The sequence below is a fragment of the Lagenorhynchus albirostris genome, chromosome 2, assembly GCF_949774975.1.
Source record: "Lagenorhynchus albirostris chromosome 2, mLagAlb1.1, whole genome shotgun sequence".
Classification (NCBI taxonomy): domain Eukaryota; kingdom Metazoa; phylum Chordata; class Mammalia; order Artiodactyla; family Delphinidae; genus Lagenorhynchus; species Lagenorhynchus albirostris.
Genome location: NC_083096.1, coordinates 159497380 through 159513380, shown reverse-complemented (window position 1 = coordinate 159513380; position 16001 = coordinate 159497380). Strand labels below are relative to the sequence as shown.

General features: G+C 50.9%; 1 protein-coding gene across 1 annotated transcript in view; it reads right to left on the bottom strand.

Annotated features, from left to right (window-relative positions):
* The window catches only part of CSMD2 (CUB and Sushi multiple domains 2), a 669690-nt gene that overhangs the window by 353138 nt on the left and 300551 nt on the right, over positions 1 to 16001 (bottom strand). The window lies entirely within an intron of this gene.

Genomic DNA, 16001 nt, shown 5'->3' with positions numbered 1-16001 from the left:
AAGAGTAGCCCCCGCTCGCCCGTGCGCAGCAGACAAGACCCAACTCAGAAAAAGAAATAAATAAAAAAAAATAATAAAATGGGTAATTTTATTTTATGTAAATTATACCTTAATAGAGTTAATTAAAAACAAATCTTCAGTGGCTCTAATCCTTAGAGTCAAAGACCATACCAGGGTCTACAAGCCTTAAAAAAGCCAGTGTGTCTTCACCTCTCATGTCGCCTCCTCTACTTATGCTTTACGCTCCAGCCACATGGGTCTCCATGCTGTTCAAAACTGGCCAGGGCCGGGCTTCCCTGTTGGCGCAGTGGTTGAAAGTCCGCCTGCCGATGCAGGGGACACGGGTTCGTGCCCCGGTCCGGGAAGATCCCACATGCCGCGGAGCGGCTGGGCCCCTGAGCCATGGCCGCTGAGCTTGCGCGTCCGGAGTCTGTGCTCCGCAACGGGAGAGGCCACAGCAGTGAGAGGCCTGCATACCGCAAAAAAAAACCCAAAAAACTGGCCAGGACCGCTCCTGCCTCGGGGCCTTTGCACTTGACAGTTTCTTTGCCTGCTGGCTGGGTCTTCTCCCAGACTGCCACCGGCTCACCCTCTCACTTCCTCAAAGCCTTTGGTCAAATGCCACCTTCCCAGTGAAGCCTTCCTGGTCTGACTTTTGCCTGCTTTCCCTCTCTGAGCACGTCACACAGACTTGCAGACAGACAGACACACACATACCCCATTCTCTAGTCAAACAGAAGACCTATGTGAACTGGAACACACACTGCTTTTTAGTGCTTCTCTGCCTTTGCATGCTCATAATGCCTTTTCCCTTTGCACCACCTGGCTGCACAGAGAGGTTAAGAAACTTGCACAAGGTCACACAGCTATTAAGTGGCAGAAGTGGGATTCAAACCCAAACCATTCCACTCATGCTAGATAGAGCCTCTGTACTCAGGGAAGGCAGTGGAACAGTTTCGGCTGAATTCCATCCTGTTCCTTTACTTTCCCTCCCTCCGCCTCCTCCCAGGATCCTCTTTAATTTTGCTTCCTGTTAGAATCATAATTAAAGAAGAGAAATACAAAGAGAGATTCTCCCCTTCAAATATTTCTGTCCGTATTAACTTCACTATGGGGGGTCTGGGGAATTCCAAGTTCACCCAGGAAATTGCTACCGCAGTACAACATAAAATGTATTTAAGCAATTATGCTCTATTCTTTTTTCTTTTTGGTAAATTGACTTCCGTTAAATGGGGCTTCCTTAATGGAATCTGGCTTGGGGAGAATTAAAAAAAAAAAAATCACTCTCTTTAATGCATGTAGTTGATTATGGAAAAAGTGGCTTTGAGTTCCTCTGCAGAAAGCTCTAAGCTCTGCTTTCAGTAATGGGAGAGCTCAGAGCGGACTGTGTGGATAGCATTTCTTCTTAAGAAGCTTCTCATACAGTCAGGATGTTGGGGTGCTGAGAGACACGCCCCACAAGACGACAATAGTGATCTGCAAGGAATTGCTTCCTAATCTTAAACTGAGAGGAAGTAATATGAGGAGATCTTGGTTTAAATCTCAGCATCCCTGAAAACGCACATCCTCAGGGGAACTTTCATCCATTCATTTACTCACCAAGCACATACTCTGTACAAGGTACTCTGCCTGCCTGTGGCTACCACGCCCACTGTGGTTCCCTAGATACAACAGTTTCTGCAAAGCCTGTCATCTACAGGGCTCGGCTTCACCGTCTCCTTCTCTGTGCAGCTTCTCGGTCGATAGCCTCTGGCTTCTGTGCTCCCAGAACACCTTCTGTGGGCTTTATCTCTTAACCAAGTTATGTGCACATCCTGGATCTGATTCAGGCTTGAAGAATCTTCCAGGGCCAAGCATAAACCACCACTCCACCCCCGACCCACCCGGCCGGGGAGAAGGTGACATACAGGAGGTGCTGGCCACCCCACTCCCAAGCCCTCTGCCCTTCCCACCTGCTGTCTGCTCTCCCCGCTGGGGAATGGAGAGAACACCATGATGCAACCAGGGGAAGCCTTCTGGAAATGTCTTGGTGGTGGCAGCAAAGGACACCGAGGCCCTTGTTGGAGGCTGACTCCTGTTCCCCCTCCCAAGCTTCCCCTCACCCCTGAAGTGAGCCTTTATTGACTCAGCCCTGACACCCAGTCTCATCACAAATGATTTCCATATCAGTTTTTCTTTAGCCAAACACCTAGGACTCTTGTTCTATTGAGGAAAACGCTTTTCCCAAGACAAACCTGTGATGTTACATATTTTCCAGGAACTGGGTGAACGTCTGGGGTGAGTGCAAGTCCCTTTCGGCTGTGGGCTGCTGGAGCGCCCCAGCCTCTAGACTTATCTTCGGAAAGAGGCCCTTTGGCTTCCCGAGGTTCTGGTTCCCAGCAGTGCCTGCCCACCCCAGGTACTGAGGCAGTTCTGAGAGGTCTGAGCTACCCTACAAAGATTCAACTCGTGGCTACCTAACTGTATGTTCTGGGGGTTGTTTTCTATGCTCTGAACAAACCAAAGCTTCCCCTCTTCTTCTTCTGGAACCCCTATAATTCGAATGTTGGTGCGTTTAATGTTGTCCCAGAGGTCTCTGAGGCTGTCCTCAGTTCTTTTCATTCTTTTCTCTTTATTCTGCTCTGCATTGGTTATTTCCACTATTTTATCTTCCAGGTCACTTATCCGTTCTTCTGCCTCAGTTATTCTGCTATTGATCCCACCTAGAGTATTTTTCATTTCATTTATTGTGTTGTTCATCGTTGTTTGTTTCATCTTTAGTTCTTCTAGGTCCTTGTTAAATGTTTCTTGCATTTTGTCCATTCTATTTCCAAGATTTTGGATCATGTTTACTATCATTATTCTGAATTCTTTTTCAGGTAGACTGCCTATTTCCTCTTCATTTGTTAGGTCTGGTGGGTTTTTATCTTGCTCCTTCATCTGCTATGTGTTTTTCTGTCTTCTCATTTTGCTTATCTTACTGTGTTTGGGGTCTCCTTTTTGCAGGCTGCAGGTTCGTAGTTCCCGTTGTTTTTGGTGTCTGTCCCCAGTGGCTAAGTTGGTTCAGTGGGTTGTGTAGGATTCCTGGTGGAGGGGACTAGTGCCTGTGTTCTGGTGGATGAGGCTGGATCTTGTCTTTCTGGTGGGCAGGTCCACGTCTGGTGGTGTGTTTTGGGGTGTCTGTGGACTTATTATGATTTTAGGCAGCCTCTCTGCTAATGGGTGGGGTTGTGTTCCTGTCTTGCTAGTTGTTTGGCATAGGGTGTCCAGCACTGTAGCTTGCTGGTCGTTGAGTGAAGCTGGGTGCTGGTGTTGAGATGGAGATCTCTGGGATATTTTCGCCGTTTGATATTTTGTGGATCTGGGAGGTCTCTTGTGGACCAGTGTCCTGAAGTTGGCTCTCCCACCTCAGAGGCACAGCACTGACTCCTGGTTGCAGCACCAAGAGCCTTTCATCCACACGGCTCAGAATAAAAGGGAGAAAAAGAAGAAAGAAAAGAAAAGAAAAGAAAAGAAAAGAAAAGAAAAGAAAAGAAAAGAAAAGAAAAGAAAAGAAAGAAAGGAAGGAAGGAAGGAAGGAAGGAAGGAAGGAAGGAAGGAAGGAAGAAAGAAAGGAAGAGGATAAAAGAAAATAAAATAAAGTAAGGTAAAATGGCACATATATACAATGGAATATTACTCAGCCATAAAAAGAAACAAAAGTGAGCTATTTGTAATGAGGTGGATGGACCCAGAGTCTGTCATACAGAGTGAAGTAAGTCTGAAAGAGAAAGACAAATACCGTATGCTAACACATATATATGGAATTTAAGAAAAAAAAAGTCATTAAGAACCTAGGGGTAAGACAGGAATAAAGACACAGACCTACTAGAGAATGGACTTGAGGATATGGGGAGGGGGAAGGGTGAGCTGTGACAAAGCCAGAGAGAGGCATGGACATATATACACTACCAGACGTAAGGTAGATAGCTAGTGGGAAGCAGCCGCATAGCACAGGGAGATCAGCTCGGTGCTTTGTGACCACCTAGAGCGGTGGGATAGGGAGGGTGGGAGGGAGGGAGACGCAAGAGGGAAGAGATATGGGAACATATGTATATGTACAACTGATTCACTTTGTTATAAAGCAGAAACTAACACATCATTGTAAAGCAATTATACTCCAATAAAGATGTAAAAACAAAAGCTTCCCCTCCCCCGCCATTCCTGCTCGTCAGCGTTCTCTCTCCCCATGATGTGCGCCCTCCTCCCAGCCACCACACCAAGGCATCATCCTTAACTCCTTCCATTCCTTCGCTCCCGTGGCCAACTGTGGCCACATGGTCTTTACCGCACGACCACATCGTTCCTCACCTGCGCCACAGAGACAGCCTTCTGATCTGCCCTCGGCCTCCATCCATCTTCCATACTCTGTGCGGGCATTTGCTCAAGTCATTGCCTTGCTGGAAACCCAGCAGCAAAGGACCACTGGCTCCAGGATAAAGTCTAAGCTTTTTCATGTCTTCCCTGTCCAGTGACACCCACTTTGAGCTCCAGGCCCTTTCATGGCTCCACGCCTTTGCATATGCTATTCCCTCTGCCTGGAATGCCTTTTCCTGCCGCCCGACCTGGCTACCCGGGAAAATATCACTGATTCCACGAACCTAACAAAATGCCTCCTTTCCTCCACCTCTCCCTCTCCCTGCCCCTGTGGGAGGAGCAGTGCCCTCCATGTGTCCACTCTGCACCTTGGACATGCCCCATTGCTGTACTGAGCACAGTAAACTGTAATCATCTTTTGACCTGATGACCACCTCCCTGACTCGAAGGCGAGCTCCATACACGCGGGGACAGAATTTTCTTTGTCTCTGTGTGTCCAGCAACACAGCACAGTGCCTGGCACACAGAACCAATCAGTTCCATAGAACCGGGCTTGGCAAACCACAGTGTGCTGTCTCTTTTGTCAGTAAAGTTTCACTGGGTCACCACCATGCTCATTCATTTACATATTGTCTGCTTTCAGGTTACAAAGGCGGAGCTGGGTAGTTGTGACAGTAACTATAACCTGCAAAGCTGAAAATCTTTACCTTCCCCTTTACAGACGCCAAACGTAGAAGCCTCTCCCATGATGCAGTCGGTTGGTAAAAAACAATTTCTAAGTGGGGAATGATAAAAGAATACACTCATAGCTTAAACACTTCATTATAATGTAAAAACACCTGGAGGGACATGGTTTTTTTTTTGGCCAGTCCATGTAACTCAGGAGCAAGGTCTTTCCTTTGACCGTGGGTTTCTTCTCTGCATTGTCTATCTTGCATAAATTCCACCGATAATGCGTCGCTCACCATTTCCAATTCTGCCACAGCTCCTCCAGTCAACAGATGATTATGGAGCACCTGCGATGTGCCAAGCATTGTGCTAGGCACTGGGGATGCAGCAGTGGGCAAGACAGACCTGGCCCCCGCCCAGAGGGAAACAGCTCAGTGGCATGCCATTCTCTCACTCACTCACACCTAATATTTAGGAAGCAATTCTTTTCAGAGCATCTCCTTCATGGAACCATGTCAAAGCATTCAATTTAGTTTCCAGACATGCAACTATATACTTCCTTTCACACTCATATTTCATCAGTTTATGTGATGTTTAATAAGTCACATAATTATAATACCAAGTATGACTGGTATTGAGAGAGTTGGCAATGAACCCATCTGATTCTCAGAAAGTGCAAGGCTCAGCTGGCGGGAGGACGGAGTGCACAGGCATCGGGGGTGGGGGAAGGAGACAGCCCGCAGGCAGCCAGCGCTGAGTGCCACAGGGCCTCGGGCAGGAGGATCCATCAAGCCTGGGAGCGCCAGCTACTCCAGGGAGCTGCGTGGGGGGAGACGGTTAAAGCACTTTTATGACACATGCTTTGTGAATGAATGAATGAATGAATGAGCGAACATGCAAATGACAGTGTCTTGCTTTCAACAGTGGGGCATCTTTTCTAATGCTATCCCCTTTGAGATCAGAAGAGTGGGAAACAGCCAGTCTTAACATCATATGTGAGAATTTCAGAGGCTTTCCAGGTCTGCTGCCTGGCTCTGCACGAATCCCAGCTCCAGCGTTATGGACACATGGTCAGTCAAGGTGTGTTCTGAATGTTTCTGAAGATCAAGAACTCACCTCCCAGCCAAACTCTCCCTGTCCACTTTGACCCACCCCACCCTTCTTCTAGCAACTTCCTTTTCATCCATCCTGTGTCGTCTCACAGCCACTGGATCCCGGAAGCCAGGTGGGCTTCTCCCTGGTACCTCCTTTTCTTTTGCGAAGAGTCCTTACACTTGGTCCATCCCAGTGCTTGTCTCATCACGCATCGCGCAGGGATGTGCTTCCCCACCAAACCGCGAGCTCCCTGAAGACCGGAGCTGTTCCTTTCTTGTTTGGTTCTTCCCTCAGTACCTTGTGAGTGTCTGACACATGGGAAAGGCTCGAGAAATACTGCTCACGGGAAGAAGGAACACTGACATAAATGAACGGATGAATGAGGTCCTGCGGGAGGAAGCAGAGGGCATACGTGGGGAGAGCAGAGGAAAGGGCAGGTGAGCAGGGAAGCCTGGGGACAGCGGGGAGGGTCTCGGAGGCCACACGGGGCTCCATCCCGGCCTCCCGTGAAGACGTGCGGCCCCAGCCCCTTGGGCCCTCAGCCCTCACTCTGTTCCCCATGTTCTGGGCGGCTGCCGGCACCTTCTGGGGAAACTCTTCTCATGGTGACGTGGCCTCAGTGCAGCAACGGTGGAGTCTGATAAGCAACGTGGGCAAATGTTCCCTCTGTCCCAGAAGCAACTCAACAAACTCGACAAATTATCATCGTTCTTCCCTGCTCGGCTAACCGTGAGCTCCAGGGAACCCACACAAACTACATCAGGTACATGCTTGTCCTCCAGACGCACTGCTCCCTGGAGGCCGTGTGTCTGAGCCCGGGAGGGCTGGGGGACAGAGCTCCTGGCTGTGTTTGCTGTCGGGATGAGAGTGTTATCACGATGTCCTGGGGCTGTGAGTTGGGGGAAACACAGTGGGAAGGTCTGGGGAGTGGCTTGGGGCGTTGGTTCCTTCCACTCCCAGCTCAGCTTCTCACCAGGCAGGGCTGCTGGGTGAGGGGTGTCCTGCCTCTGTGGAGAGACCGTGCCCATGATGCTAAAGGGAATGGGGTTGGGTCTGGAGATGGGCACTGGCGCTGGGGGCCAAGCTCTGGGCAGGGGGCTGGTGGTGGTTTCCCCACAGCCTTTCAGGGGATGCCCAACTCTCTCCTCTTCTGTCTCCAGGTCTAACTATCAGGCAGTTCTACTCTTTTCTGAGTGCTAGAAGCCTCTGAAGATCCGTCTCCCTCCCTCGACACACAGCTCTGGGAAGGGGCAGCCTCGTGACACTAGGCCACAGCTGAATGGAGTGGGGCGGCCATGTGACCCAAGCTGGGCCAATCAGCTAACGGGACCGTGCACGCACAGCGACTGACAGAAGGCCTCACAGGCCTAGCTCTCCCACAGGAGATTTGGGAAAAGGGTGTCCCAGCATCATCTCTCCCACCTCTGTTCCTGCCCCCCACCCCATCACTCTTATAAGATCCGTCCTCCCCCAGGTCCCGCTCCAGTCTGACTGGGACAGAATCTAAGAGCAGTCTGGGTCCTGACCAGCTGCTGGGCCCTCAGCTGGCCATTCCCTGCCCCCAGCCCGAGTCTCTGTTGCCATAGATTAGACCTGAAATCCAGCCTGCAGACCTGATGGTCCCCATGCCTGAAGATGTCCAAGCCCACCCCCACCAGGCTTCACCCGGGAACAGGGTGCTGGCCTCAGGAGTCTCGTGACCAAGGTGTGCTCACACGCCACCTGGACCCTCTTCCCTTACTGGCTCAGGTCTCTGTCTAGGTGGAGACACCACCCGCCTGGTTCATCACCTGTCTTGTTCTCCTACAGAGGCAATAGGCTTAAGAAGGTCAGGGTTAAAGGCCAGGTCTCTAAAATCAGACAGGCCTGTATTTGAATCTGGGCTTGACTGTTATCTAGTTGTGAAATGTGGGCATGTACTACGAATTCTCTGAGCCTCGGTTTCTTCATCTGTGCAATGGGATTCTGTGCTCTTGCACATAACGCATCCAGGCCTGTGCCTGACACGTTAGGTATCTCACAAATGTGAACTATTTTACTCCCTTGCTTAGGTCTGAGAAGAGAGGAGATGGGGTCTTATCAGTGCCTTGAACCCTAGCCTCCAGAGAACACAGGGATTAAGGAGACCCCAGACTAGTGTGGCCTCATTTCCCTGGGGAAATAAGGATGCCTGCATCCGCTCTGGTGAGAGCACAGTGCAGGGGTGAAAGGCAGGGCACCCTGCGGCACCCAGCACAGCCAGTACACTGGGCAGCCGCCTTCCTTCCCGCCCTCAGGCAGCCCCAGCCTGGCCTCCACGGGCTCGTGCTTACTCAGCCTTGCCCAGTTTCCGCCTGTCACTGTAACAGGAATCGGAGAAGGGACCTGCCCCCATTCCAGGGAGGGTGGCAATGTACGCCTTGCAGAGGCCTCTGGGGATTAAATCTGGATAATACTTCTTATCCAGAGGAAATGTTTGCAGATGGCTTATCGAGGAGCCTCCCCCGCCAGCCTTTGCCTGCCACTCCACTGCCATTCTGAGTTTGAGCATCCTCAACGTTCCCCCTCCCCCTCCAGGAGGCAGCTAGCTGGCCCCGCCTGACGGTTCAGCAGCTCTGAAGCCCTGGCTGAGGAAGTGAACCTCCCAGACGGCTGGAGAATGGATGGGTTAAACCGTCTCCGGGATCGGGGTTGCTAAGGTCAGTGAGGAAGCTATCGTACAGTCAGATGGAGCCGGATTCCCATCCTGCCTCCACACCCATGGGCTCTGTGACCTGGGGAGGCTGCTTTCCCTCTCTGAGCCTCTCTTGCCCCAGGGTGCATCTCACAGTGTGACTATGATGATTCAAGGCGCTGCAGGGATGCTCATAAACTCCTGCCGAGGCTTTAAGACACAGCAGCCATCATTCCTGGTCACGTCATAGCTCCGTGCAGCAAGGGAAACTCGTGGGCAAAGGATCTAACATTTCCTGAATCCAAAGCAGTCTGGGGCAGAGATTAAGCACGTGGGCCCTGGAAGGCACCTGCCTAGGTTCGAGTCTCGGCTCTACACTTCCCAGCTGTCTAACTTTGGGCAGGTAACTGGCCTGCTTTGCACCTCGGTCTCCCCACGTATTTAATATGGGTAACAACAGCACGCGCCTCATAGAACTCTAAGAGGCTTACGCGAGATAGTGGGTTTACAAGCTCTGAGCACAGGGCTTGGCACATAGCAAGTGCTCAAGAAGCATTCGCTGTTACGGAGGGCCCACCACGTGCCAGTGCTGTCTGTGCGCTACCTGAGACCCAGCCGTCAGCATGGTGGAGCCAACACAAGCAGAGGGGAGAGGAGAGAGACAGGAAGGAAGACTTGGAAATGGGGGAGGGGAGAGTTCCTGTCTTATATCACTCACCCCCAGCACATCTAAGTTAACGTCTTATATTCGTGGTTCCAAGTGGCGGAAACCCTGATTAAATCGGCGTGGAGTAGAGAAGAAATTACCTGCTGCCACAGTCACGATGTAGCTGGCCCGGGGATGACTAGACCTAGGGACTCAGATGCCGCAGGTCCCTGTCTCTGGGTCCGTCTGTGCTGTGCTCTGTCTCTGGCTTCATCCTCGCTAGTGCAGATGGTGCCGCTAGAGGCTGGGACTGTGGCCATACTTAGCAGCTCCCTGATTCACTCTCCCAGCTTCACCCCCAGAGAGAAAGCGAAGATCTCTTCCCTTGGGTTCAATTAGGAAAAGCTCGCTGGGAGCCTCTGATTAGTCTAGCTGGGGTTGTGTCCACACCTGGGGCCGAGGGCGTGGGCCCCTACTAGAGCTCCATGACTGGTTCTGGGGACAGTTCTCCCAAAGAAGGAATGGGCTCGAAAGAAGGGAGGGGTGCCAGGCAGATAAAAGATGTCCACTGTGGTTGAAAGAGGCAGGGGTTTGAACAGAAAGATCAGGGGCCACTCTTCCTAGTCTGTGGTGTCAGGGAGGGGCTTTGTCAAGGCCCGTGAGGGGTACCCACAGCTGGCTGTGGGGGTTATCTCCTCAGAGGTGGTCTTGCTCTAGCTCTCATCCTCTCCCCCTCTGCCAAAGGTAAACCTGCCAAAGGTAAACACGTATGCCTGGTCCCCCGCACGCTGACCCCATTCTTACACCTGATCATCTGTCCCATTTCCCGTCCACCTGTTCACTAGCCCACTGGGCTAGGTGCTGACCCCGTACTTGGCTTTGGCTAGGCTCTGCCCATGAGAGTGGACCCAGGCTCCGTGTGTACCTGCCGAGGGGTTCAGTGGGCCATCCGGGTCAGTCTACATGCTGAACTTGGGGCATCTTGTGACCTGGGGATAACTTCACCAGATGCATCTGGAATCAGGATCAACCCAGATGGGAAAAGTCTCCCCAGAACCCGGTGAGTGTTGAGATTCAGACACCTTCTCTCTTTCCACCTGCTCTCCTCCTGCAGTATTTGGCCTTGTTCCTTGCCAGCTTCCCCTTCTCCTTGGCCCCAAGGGAGTTCCTAGACGATCAGTAGAGGTTAAATACATAGACTTTGGAGTCAAACCAACCTGAGTCTGAGGCCTGGCTCTGCCACTCATTGCTGTGAAATGAGAACAGAGTTGCAAAGACAGTACAGAAATTTCCTGTATACCCCTCCCCCAGCTTCCCCTAATATTAGCATCTAACATGACCATGGTCCATGTATCAAAACTAAGAAATCAACATTGGTACTGTACCATTAGTCAATGGAAGACTTTATTCACATTTCCCCAGTTTTTCTGCTAACGTTCCCTAGTTTTTGTTCCAGGATCCAATCCAGCGTTTCTCATCTGCCCTGGACAAATTAATCTCTCTCTCTCTAGGCTTCTGGAGGTGATCTACCTAAAGCATTAACATCATTTGTATTAAACTACCATGGTCACATCTGACTGAGTAACATTTCTTGGCATGAGGTCCATGCCAAAGAGCCTAACCCTACTTATGACCATGTCTTCCCCACCGGTCTGGCTTCCAGGGAATTTCAGATGCCTCCTACCACCACCAATCCTGAGACGTATCCATCCCTCCAACACTGCTTATCGATGGCCATTAAAGCAGCAGCCGCAATGCTCCAGCAACTCAGCTACTGGTTGAAATGTGTGTGTGTGTGCGCGCGAGCACACGTGTGCACATGAGTGATCAGTGAGCGAGTGAATGAACTGAAAGTATAAAAGAGTGAATTAACTGGTAAGCCAGTGAGCAAATCCGTGACTTCATGAGTCAGCGAGAGAGTGAAGTGTGTAAAATTGACTAGGTCGTGCTCCCGACCCCCTCCAGTAATCCATTAAGCGGCGGCATACATTCCCCATCGCTGTTAACACAAGCAGGGGTTAAGAACTGCACAGGAATAGTTACAGACCACCAGTTGGATACCGTGTTCCTTTCTTATTGCTGCTTTCACAAATGACTGCAAATGTAGTGGCTTAAAACAACACAGATTACTTATCTGACAGTTCTGGAGGCCAGAAGTCCCAAATGGGTGTCACTGCGCCAAGGTCAAGGTGTCTGTGGGGCTGCACTCTCTCCGGAGGCTCTAGGGGTGAATCCGTTGGCTTGCCTTTCCTGGCTTCTAGTGGTTACCTTCCTTTCTCGGCCTGTGGTCTCTTTCTGTATCTTCAAAGCCAACCGTGTAGCATCTTCAAATCTCTCTCTGACTCTGACCCTCTGCATCTGTCCTCATATCTCCATCTCTAACTGCAACTCCTGCCTTTCTCTGATATTGACCCATGTGATTACATCAGCCCCACTCGGACAGTCCAGGATAATCTTCCCAACCCCAAATCTTTAACATAATCATATCTGCGAAGTTCCTTTTGCCACGTAAGGTAACATATTCATGGGCTTTGGGGCCTAGGATGTGGACATCTTCGTGGAGCCATTCTTCTACGTGCCACAGATGCTTTGCTCCGAGGGCAAATGCAGCACTGATTCCCACCCTAAAGGAGAAAGGGCAGCAGGGGGATGGAGAGAGCATCACGGCGTGTATCACGTGCCCCTGCCACGCACTTCTTCTCCTCATGTTGTTGCTGTTATGGCCTGGGATTTAAAAAATTTCCCCAAATTTGATGCTTGCCCCCAAACTTGAGAAACACTGTGACAGATGATACGCCAGGAGCATATGCTGCTACAATTGAGGGTAAAATTTGCCCTAGGATTCCTGGAGAAGGATTAGAAGTGGGGTGCCCCAACCCTGGGCGCACATTCCCATCAGCTGGGGAGATTAAAAAAAACTTATTTTGAAATGAGCATGGAATTGCAAAGACAGTATAGAAATTTCCTGTATACCCCTCCCCTAGCTTCCCTTAATATTAGCATCTTACATAACCATGATCCATGTAGCAAAACTAAGAAACCGCACCGGTACATTAATATTGGCTCGATGGAAGACTTTATCGCATCTCCCCAGGTTTCCCACTAGGGCCCCTGTTTGCTCCAGGATCCAGTCCAGCATTTCTCTTGCATGGGGGCACCATGTCTACAGAGTCTCCTCCAGTCTGTCGGCTTCTCAGGCTTTCCTTGTTTTCTCAAGACCTTGAGACTTTTGTACTGGTCAAGTATTTTGTACACTGACCTTTAATTTGGGTTGGTCTAATATTTTCTCACGATCAGACCAGGGTTATGGATTTGGGGGAAGAATACCACGGGGTGAGATGCTCTTATTATCGCATCATCGAAGGGGGTGTGTGATATCAGCAGGGCCTATTACTGATAGCCTTTGCTTTGATCCCTTGGTTACAGTGCTACCTGCCCCCTTCCTCCACTGTAAGGATGTCGCTTGTCCAGTTGGTGTTACCGCTGCCGAGAAAGAGGCTCTCACCACCTCCGAGGTGTGTGTGTGGGGGTCCATCCCAACCCGCCTAAACAGTGTTTTCCAAATCCACCCATGGATTGTGACCCATTTGCAGGTCATAAGCTCAGACCGTGGGGTGCATTTAAAAGAAAAAAATAAAATAGAGGAGACTATAGCAGCATAGAATGGAGAAGAAAAGAGTACGTCACACACATAGTAGGTACAGTTTCGTAAAACTTCTGTTTCTGAGAACTTTGTGTGCTCAGAGACCTTACCTTTACAATGGGGATAAAAGTAGCATGCCCTGACTCGCACCCCACACACAGGGCCGTCACGAGGATTAGATGGGCTGATGTGGGTGAAGTGCTTAGAACAGAGGCACACGTTAGGCATTGTGTAAATTATTATTATGAAGTGTGCACGTGCATAAATGGGTCACGGTGTAAAATACATTTCTTCTTGCAGACTGCAATCCAAAAGTCTGCAAATACTGAACTCACATCTCTAGACCGGGGTGGGCAGGCTTACGAGCCCCAACCCAACGCCTGTGTTTGTGAAGTTTTACTGGTGCACAGCCACTCGTTCGTTTACATGTTGTCTTTTGAGCTACGATGGCAGAGCCCAGAACTTGCAACAGAAAATGCACGGCCCACGAAGCCTGCACTATTTACTACCTGGACCTCCAGAGCAGCACCCCTGCCCGCAGGTCATCTCATGGTACAAAGGACATTAGACACTTCTTCCTAAGCCACGTGGCCTTGTCCTGCCACCGCCCGGCAGGCACACCGGCCCCTGCAGGCCCCTCTGGGCCGTGTGACTGCCCAGAGCTCAGGCCTCCAGAAGCTCGATACCCTTCTGCTTTGGATGGATGCCCACACTTGCTTTATTTATCCACCTCCGCTGTGAAACCTCCGCTGTTCACGCTGGAAGGTTAGAAACACAGCACACTGGTCGGGGTCCCAGCAGGAAACAGATGGCCACTCGAATTAGAATAATTTGAGGAGTGTTTAACAAAGAGGCTATTTACAGAGGGATGGGCAAGGTGTTGGAAAGCCACAAGGGAGAGCTGAATCCTCAGAGGCTAGTAAAGGTGGAGCTCTTACCACCCTCAGCAGGGGGGACAAGGAGAGGGAACCTGGAAGGAGAGTCATTTCCAGAGGATGCCTTAAGAGGAGATGGGGCTTTCAGCCTCCCTGGGGCTGGGGAGCCAGTTCCAGGCAATCTCGTGGGGAGGGAGCCAGAGAGTAACTGCCTTGACCTCACCTCCCTCCCTCCCTCCCTGATGTCCTGTTGGCGTCCCCATTGGTCAAACTGAAGTGGAAGCCGGAGGGCATAGGAGCCACTGATGTGGTCCACATGGGTCAGCTTCCCAGGACAGGGAGCATGCTGGGGAAGGATGGAAAGGAGCAAACCTCAGATGCCAGCGCACACAGCATCGATTTAGAAAGTCTGGTGTATTTACTTCTCCCGCAGCTCCACTAGACAAAGGGGTGCCCCGCTTCACCCCGCCAAGTCGGGAATGTGGCCCCAACACCAAAGGACTGTCACAGGTTTCACCTTAACTGTCTTCCCTTCCTAGATCTGCTAGGCTCCGGGCGGCTATCATGGAGTTAATGTTCCTGGACCTTATCATCCTGAGAGGGGGCAGAAGGTTGTGAACAGAGGCACAGAGAAGCTGCTGGGCGTTTTGTGAGTCTGAGCTAAAGCTGATTATCACGTCTGGATGTTAGGCAAGTTCTTCCTCACAACCCAGTCTTCTAGCTCTGGAAGGAGCTGTGTCTCATTCATCTTGGCAGCCCAGCTCAAGTCCAACAGACAGACGAGCCAACCTCTGGCCACCGTGGGACAAAGAACCCTGGCGGCAAAAAGCTCCCTAGGCTGAGAAGTGTCCCCAGATTAAACTGTTCCCACTGGCCAGACCTCTCTGCCCCCACCGCTGGCCCGGACTCCCTGACCTGGCATCTGGTATCTCACGGGCTCCCCAGTCCGGCCACAGAACTGCAGCATGTCACCGCGAGGGTCTTTCCTGGCCCGTGGAACACTGATTCCACATCACTGATTTCATAGATGAAACATCATAGGCTTACAGGAAGGAAGGGACTGGCTTGGGTAGCCCAGCCGCCTCGTGGCGAGCTGGGACTAGAATTCAGGCTTGGAGACTCTAGTCAATATCCATCTTTCTTTTAGGTAAGCTGGAAGGTGAAATCGGTTGTGGAGCCTTGGAAATGGCCTTGGCCAAAATTCAACATGTGGTCTAGCCTCAGGCGAGTTTCAGTGTCAGACTCAGCTCAGCTGCTGAGGCCACGCACCCGGACCCTAGGCCCCCCAGGCAGCTGTTCTGTGCAGGTGGCATGAAGCAGAGGCTCCGGGTCCGGCAAATCGGTTCAAATCCAGATCCAACCTGTTAGTGGCTGTTTCACCTGAAACAGGTTAACTTTATGTTAATGAGACTCAGTGTTCCAGTCCTGTAAACCTGGCTCTGTCATCAAGCACTGAGTGGTATCAACTCCACGACCAGGTAAGCAAGGACTTCGCAATGTCCAAAGGTCCATAAATGACACTTTTCTTTTCTTTTCCCTCCAGCTGGAAGACTGACGGAACATTTGCAACTTTTTTCTCAAAAAGCCAGAGGCCGACTCGTTTGAGTGAAGCTGCTAGAGCTCTGTGCTCTAGCCCCAAGAAAGGGGGACCCCCGGGATAAAGGCAGGGGGCCTCCTGATAGGCCAAGGATTCTGCCTCATTTTCATGGACTCAGGCGTAATTAGTAAAATCTTAAGGTTCTCCTCCCGTCTTCCCTAACCTCCGCCCCACCCCCAATTTCCTCAGAGAAATGAAGAGTTCAGACGCATAGGCCAAGTGCTTGGGTTTTAAATTAGACGACTCTGTCCTGACAGGAACCGAGTCAGAGCTGTCACACCTGATTATTTTTAGAGTTACTACTAAACTCTTTGTACAGGATGAGCTACCACTGTTCAAGGCAAACAGAAAGACTTCACATTTCATCATGACAGCTCTGGAGCCATCCACCTCCTCGTGTTCATTATTTCCAACCTGTCTTTGGAAGGGATGAGGCGGCATCTTGACAATCGTACGGCGGGGAAGGCAGACCCCGTGGCTTGTTACTA